This window comes from Panulirus ornatus, chromosome 5, assembly GCF_036320965.1.
Source record: "Panulirus ornatus isolate Po-2019 chromosome 5, ASM3632096v1, whole genome shotgun sequence".
In the NCBI taxonomy this organism is placed as follows: Eukaryota; Metazoa; Arthropoda; class Malacostraca; order Decapoda; family Palinuridae; genus Panulirus; species Panulirus ornatus.
The window spans coordinates 32,873,962-32,882,041 of record NC_092228.1 but is presented as its reverse complement, the minus strand read 5'-3'; the positions used below and the strand labels follow the sequence as shown (position 1 = coordinate 32,882,041).

Here is an 8,080-nt window from a genome sequence, read left to right as displayed (position 1 = left end):
ATATACTGACATGATTTTGTGATGTAGTGTACATACTACGTCTTATATACTGACATGATTTTGTGATGTAGTGTACATACTACGTCTTATATACTGACATGATTTTGTGATGTAGTGTACATACTACGTCTTATATACTGACATGATTTTGTGATGTAGTGTACATACTACGTCTTATATACTGACATGATTTTGTGATGTAGTGTACATACTACGTCTTATATACTGACATGATTTTGTGATGTGGTGTACATACTACGTCTTATATACTGACATGATTTTGTGATGTAGTGTACATACTACGTCTTATATACTGACATGATTTTGTGATGTAGTGTACATACTACGTCTTATATACTGACATGATTTTGTGATGTAGTGTACATACTACGTCTTATATACTGACATGATTTTGTGATGTAGTGTACATACTACGTCTTATATACTGACATGATTTTGTGATGTAGTGTACATACTACGTCTTATATACTGACATGATTTTGTGATGTAGTGTACATACTACGTCTTATATACTGACATGATTTTGTGATGTAGTGTACATACTACGTCTTATATACTGACATGATTTTGTGATGTAGTGTACATACTACGTCTTATATACTGACATGATTTTGTGATGTGGTGTACATACTACGTCTTATATACTGACATGATTTTGTGATGTAGTGTACATACTACGTCTTATATACTGACATGATTTTGTGATGTAGTGTACATACTACGTCTTATATACTGACATGATTTTGTGATGTAGTGTACATACTACGTCTTATATACTGACATGATTTTGTGATGTAGTGTACATACTACGTCTTATATACTGACATGATTTTGTGATGTAGTGTACATACTACGTCTTATATACTGACATGATTTTGTGATGTAGTGTACATACTACGTCTTATATACTGACATGATTTTGTGATGTAGTGTACATACTACGTCTTATATACTGACATGATTTTGTGATGTAGTGTACATACTACGTCTTATATACTGACATGATTTTGTGATGTAGTGTACATACTACGTCTTATATACTGACATGATTTTGTGATGTAGTGTACATACTACGTCTTATATACTGACATGATTTTGTGATGTAGTGTACATACTACGTCTTATATACTGACATGATTTTGTGATGTAGTGTACATACTACGTCTTATATACTGACATGATTTTGTGATGTAGTGTACATACTACGTCTTATATACTGACATGATTTTGTGATGTAGTGTACATACTACGTCTTATATACTGACATGATTTTGTGATGTAGTGTACATACTACGTCTTATATACTGACATGATTTTGTGATGTAGTGTACATACTACGTCTTATATACTGACATGATTTTGTGATGTAGTGTACATACTACGTCTTATATACTGACATGATTTTGTGATGTAGTGTACATACTACGTCTTATATACTGACATGATTTTGTGATGTAGTGTACATACTACGTCTTATATACTGACATGATTTTGTGATGTAGTGTACATACTACGTCTTATATACTGACATGATTTTGTGATGTGGTGTACATACTACGTCTTATATACTGACATGATTTTGTGATGTAGTGTACATACTACGTCTTATATACTGACATGATTTTGTGATGTAGTGTACATACTACGTCTTATATACTGACATGATTTTGTGATGTAGTGTACATACTACGTCTTATATACTGACATGATTTTGTGATGTAGTGTACATACTACGTCTTATATACTGACATGATTTTGTGAGTGGTGTACATACTACGTCTTATATACTGACATGATTTTGGATGTGGTTACATACTACGTCTTATATACTGACATGATTTTGTGATGTAGTGTACATACTACGTCTTTATACTGACATGATTTTGTGATTGTGGTGTACATACTACGTCTTATATACTGACATGGATTTTGTGATGTGGTGTACATACTACGTCTTATATACTGACATGATTTTGTGATGGTAGTGTACATACTACGTCTTATATACTGGACATGATTTTGTGATGTAGTGTACATACTACGTCTTATATACTGACATGATTTTGTGATGTTGGTGTACATTACTACGTCTTATATACTGACATGATTTTGTGATGTAGTGTACATACTATGTCTTATATACTGACATGATTTTGTGATGTGGTATGTACATACTACGTCTTATTATACTGACATGATTTTGTGATGTAGTGTACATACTACGTCTTATATACTGATCATGATTTTGTGATGTATGTACATATACGTCTTATATACTGACATGATTTTGTGATGTGGTGTACATACTACGTCTTATATACTGACATGATTTTGTGATGTGGTGTACATACTACGTCTTATATACTGACATGATTTTGTGATGTAGTGTACATATTACGTCTTATATGCTGACATGATTTTGTGATGTAGTGTACATACTACGTCTTATATACTGACATGATTTTGTGATGTAGTGTACATACTACGTCTTATATACTGACATGATTTTGTGATGTAGTGTACATACTACGTCTTATATACTGACATGATTTTGTGATGTGGTGTACATACTACGTCTTATATACTGACATGATTTTGTGATGTAGTGTACATACTACGTCTTATATACTGACATGATTTTGTGATGTGGTGTACATACTACGTCTTATATACTGACATGATTTTGTGATGTGGTGTACATACTACGTCTTATATACTGACATGATTTTGTGATGTGGTGTACATACTACGTCTTATATACTGACATGATTTTCGTTGTTCGCAAGATACAAGGAGGAATTAATGACCACTTAGCTGAGCCTCAACAATACTGAGACATACAATACAAAATGAAAAGTCTATTATGAATATGAAGGAAGGGAAGGAGGAGGGGGGGGGGGGGGGTGACGATCTCGTGGAAGGCCAAAGTGGTGGTCAGGTTAAAGTTGGGTCATTACAGTTCTATACCAAGACGTAGCGTAACACAGTGTTATTAATGGTCATATCTGCACTGCACGAAGCATTACACACTTGTGTCAATCGTCACAGGTGTTAGTGGTCTCATGTCAAGATATTTCCTACAAGTGGCTTCTGTCTGACCCCGTCCTATTGACGGGCCATCAAAGAGCTATAAGGCTGTGGTCATGTTTGTCTGGATGTGGATGACAGGGGTTTCCTCTCTTATGTGAATGGCTTCTAATCTCTGTAGTCTCCTGCGATCACTACAACTAGTAATGATTTTGATGTTAATCATTATAATCTCCCTCGTTAGTCTCGTTCCATGCTTTTGTTCATGATGATGTTTGATTCCACCTTCTTGTAAGTGGAGCGAGAGTCGGTGGCTCAGGGTGCAGGTGTATTGATCACCATCTTGACCTTAAATATGAAGTCTATCTAGATGCAAACTGGCAGGCAAGTCAAAAATCTCAATTCTAAACACTGGCGCCTTACAAAGGAGAAACATTTCTTCAAGGGAAGAGAAAGATGAGTAATTACATACTAATATCTCAATCATGGTACCACGTCAGTCTCTCGTTCCCTTACACAAGTCATCAAGTCCAGTCTCTCCTTTGCCACTCCAAACCTCCAGCCTGACTCAACAACACTGTGGTCTACATGATGGAAACACACATGAAATATTCACAAGAATTTCCTTCTCTACACTTGCCTCCAGAACTTTCTTTTATGCTTGTAGGTCCAAATGTTTACGCCAGGCCTTAGCACAGACACCATTGAGATCACCAGCTGGTCAAATGTATACTGTAAACACATAATGACAAAGGAAAACATACTTACGGTTACGTACTTACATGCACGTATAACCTTAATGGTCAGGTCAAAGTTCAGGCGATCATAATACCTGAAGGTCGCGCCGTTGTGTTCATCCACACAGATCTTTCAGAGCTTCATGCCTGAGTACGATACCACATTACCAGCTTCCAATATTATACTACCTTTCCCGCCACACCACACAACAGCCTCACCTTAATGTCATGCAACATCAACATTTATATTTGGTCTCTGACGACAACCCCACCACCACCACCACCACCAGACCCATGCAGGCCCCCATGTCACTTACGTCACTACAGTTTCCAGGCACCACGTGGCATTTTAGTGGCTGTTAATTACCACTCCTCTGACTCAGGCAGCTTTCTTATCTTCCTGTCTCACCCAGACGTTGTCTGCTGGCTCTCACTCCACAAACATACAACCTCTCCTTCCCAGACATAACACATCACAACACCTTACTCCCACCACTTTGATCTTTTTCTTCGTGACAATATATTTTTCTGCGGAGAGCGTTACGCGCTTGTCCTGCCTTTTGGCAAAATCTCGTTAGATGAACTCATGAGCCAAAATCTCTCTCTCTCTCTCTCTCTCTCTCTCTCTCTCTCTCTCTCTCTCTCTCTCTCTCTCTCTCTCTCTCTCTCTCTCTCTCTCTCTCTCTCTCTCTCTCTCTCCAGCCAGCCACTATGAATGTAGATTGCGTGACTGAGAGCGATGAAGTTCTTGCCATATGACGGCGAGCCACTCTGCACCCCACCCACCCACCCACCCAGCACATATCAACTTGCCTGTCGGCTGATGAGAGAGAGAGAGAGAGAGAGAGAGAGAGAGAGAGAGAGAGAGAGAGAGAGAGAGAGAGAGAGAGAGAGAACCTACCTACGAGTATTTACGGTCACAAAAAAATACTTAAAACAAAGGCCCCGCCGGGAATCGAACCCGGACCAACTGTTTATGAGGCAGATGTGCTAACCACTACACCACGGAGCCACTTGTCAATGGCGGAAAAATCTCTTATATATTAACAAACGTGACTGAGGACTTAAAGAATCTGGTACAAACATAATGGTTATTGTGATAAATGAATTGTTTATGATGAATATGTACTGTTTTGCATTATAATGGTTGTTTATAACCAAGATCTTTAGACCTGAATCCTTAAGATTATATAAGAAATGATAAAAACGTGTTAAGAACATAAACATTTATGATTATAAAGAATAGAATGCATTATCATGCGGGTATCTAAATGAAAATGCAATACAAGGAGCTAGTTTAAGGCAGGAGTATTTCATCTTTTTAACAAAATTTTTACCTCTACGTCCTTTATCTTTCATCATAATTTCTTCTGTTTACTATCAAGAAATGCCTTTTACCTAACACAAAAATTCTGTATAGGTATTTGATTACTGTTCTCTAACGATGAATTGAATAACTCTTCGTTAGTGAAGTTCATATCGTGTAATGGATCATGCATTACAAAGTTGTGTCTATCCACACAAGTGTTACACGTCCCAGGTAAAGATATATTCTAGAGATAGTGTATATCTAACATATATATGTGTTTTATAAATATTTATACAAAGTTTTCCTGAGGGACAATACCTAAGACTTTCGTATTAAAGTTGATCAGTTGTAAGTGATCAAGCATTACAAAGGTGTGTCCATTGCCACAGGTGCTACTGATCCCGGGTCAAGGTATTTCACCATCTTTGTATCTTTAACCTTTCTAGTTATAGATGTTTCATCCCTGATTCCGTCCTCACAATGGATGTATGTGGTTTGTGTTGTCTTAACATATCATTAGTCAGTTGAAGTGGAGAACATGCTTCTGAGCCTAGCCACTCTACTCTGTCTTCCACATGCTATTCAAGAGGTGTTACCGGATTCCGCCTATAAGTGTTTACGCCGGGGGTAACAAGTCACCTCCGGACGACTTCTTCTTTTCACTTTTGATGATTTGAAAAATTTATGAATCATATTTGGTTTTGTGATGTCAATAAGAGTGTTGGAAATTGTATATAATAATCTTTATCTGTCATTTGATGAACTTTAATTCATCAAATATAAAGTTTATGAATATTGATTGTTTATCTCTCGTTGTTTCTGATGTAAGTATTTTTTATCTAACAAAATACTTTCATTTGACTCATAAAGAATATTCTTAAGGAAAACGTAAATAATTTTTCATTAGTGCTCATCACACAAAATAAGAGTCTGTTTTTTCAAAGTTTTCTCAGTGGATGATGCTAACATTTTGAAGAGTAGAAACTCATAACTTAAAATCCTTGAACCTTGTGTTGATAATAATTACATTACATTTCTCTAAACAATACTTTTTTTCAGTGTGTAAAACCCGGATAAAAAGCCTGCAACATAATGACGTAATTATCTTTATGCTATTGAAGATATTACTGATTTCTACATTTATCTGCAAAATAGAAATCTTTATGTTAGATATGTTAATCTTAACGATATCACGTTACATATATTTCTGTACCTTGTGCTCCAGAAAAGTTATGAAATCTTATTATCGTATCAAATGTTTACCTTGCATACGATATCCCATGTATTTTCACTAGAAGTCCACAAGTAAAATACATTTTTGCCATATGTATTTAACGGTTTTCAGTGAAAGGTTGTTAGAATAAGTAAATGTGTAATACATTACCAGGGTAGTAAATCCTTCGTCCATCACAATATACCGTAAGAGTGTCTAAGGCTCACCCTAGCTGGGGTTTACATTGTTGAACAACGTAATGCTTTTTGGTCGGTTTAGGTTTCTTAATTGTTGACTACAGGGACGAGTTTATAAGGAAGTGAGGAATTTGGGAAGGGTTTATTGATGGTTGCCGGGAGTGTGGTGATGATGATGAAGGATCAGAGAAAATATATTATGTCGGAGGTCAATAGATCCTGGTGCTCGACCCAGAACCTTGACTAATCGTCTATAAGAAAGTGGTTGTTTATGTTTGGCCAAGTCCCAGCTTGGCAGGGGCTCTGGTCTTATAACACACTGTTATCTGGCTTTATTTGTCATGAAGATATTTTTCATAGGTTGAATTGATGAGAGTATGAATGAAAAGTTAGACATTTATTCATTCACACCCTTGATGGAACATATATCGACCATGTAAATTTTCATATGAATTTTATACGTTTTGAGATTCTCTTAGTGGAAACCAGTTGTCTTAATTGGTAATCATGTCTGATACTAAGGCATTTGAATAGATAAATCATTCTTTCAGGCAACTAATCCTTCATGTTTATCTGTTTAGCCAATAGTGGCTTGTGTCAGTGTGTCTGTCACTCAGTATAGCAAGTCAAGCATTAATCCACCGTACAACAACTACAACATGGCTTGTGTCAGTGTGTCTGTCCCTCAGTATAGCAAGTCAAGCATTACTCCACCGTACAACAACTACAAGGTCACAAATGAGGGGACAAATAACATATAGGTTGGCTCACGGAAAATGTCTAATGAGCTGAGGAAAAGGAAGGACATTACATACACTGGCTTTATCAGTGAATCATTTTGTGATGGTTGTGAAATATTGGTCATGTGTAGAAGATGGTCCTTGTACATGAATCAGGACAAATATTAGTTTCATAATATGTTATAATGGTGTCTTTATCTGGTGAACTGATATGTGATACAATAGATATGATATGTGCATGTTCTATACTTCTCTTCAGAAAAATCTTTGAAACTTATATCCGATTTTTCGCACATGCAGTCAAATTGTGTTTACGAGTTTGATAGATTTTCCTGATATTGGATATCTATAAGAGACACTGATTACTAAACGCAATTTCACGATGGCAAAATCAGCCAACATTATCAACTGGTATGATGACGCAAGACGACTGCAGAAAGATGACCAGCGTCTCGTTGTACATTTACAATGGTGGCCAGTGATATTCACTGTAGGTATACGCAAAATGATATACCCTGTGCACATAGCAGGCAGATTAGAGGATCATCATAAGATTTAGAAATAGAACTATCAAAGAAGGAGAAAGACATAGGTGTAATTATTAGTCGAGATGTAAAGCCAATACATAAACATTATGAGCAATATGTACTGCTCCTCCTCCTCTGGCTTTTGATTCTTACTGTCAGATTTTAATATATATAGATAATGGAAGGGCAAGTCACAGCCAAGACAAATTCAGTTACTCGTGGGTTACTTGCCTTGCCGATGGTGACTTGTCACTCCAGGTGTAAATACTTACAGTTGGAGTCCGGTAACACCATTTCAATGGTATCATT

The 8,080-nt window shown here is 36.5% G+C and overlaps 1 non-coding gene across 1 annotated transcript; it reads right to left on the bottom strand.

Annotated features, from left to right (window-relative positions):
- Window positions 1-4,725: 4,725 nt before the first annotated feature.
- On the bottom strand, window positions 4,726-4,797 carry TRNAM-CAU (transfer RNA methionine (anticodon CAU)). The gene has a single exon. It is a non-coding gene; the product is annotated as a tRNA-Met (tRNA).
- Window positions 4,798-8,080: the final 3,283 nt, after the last annotated feature.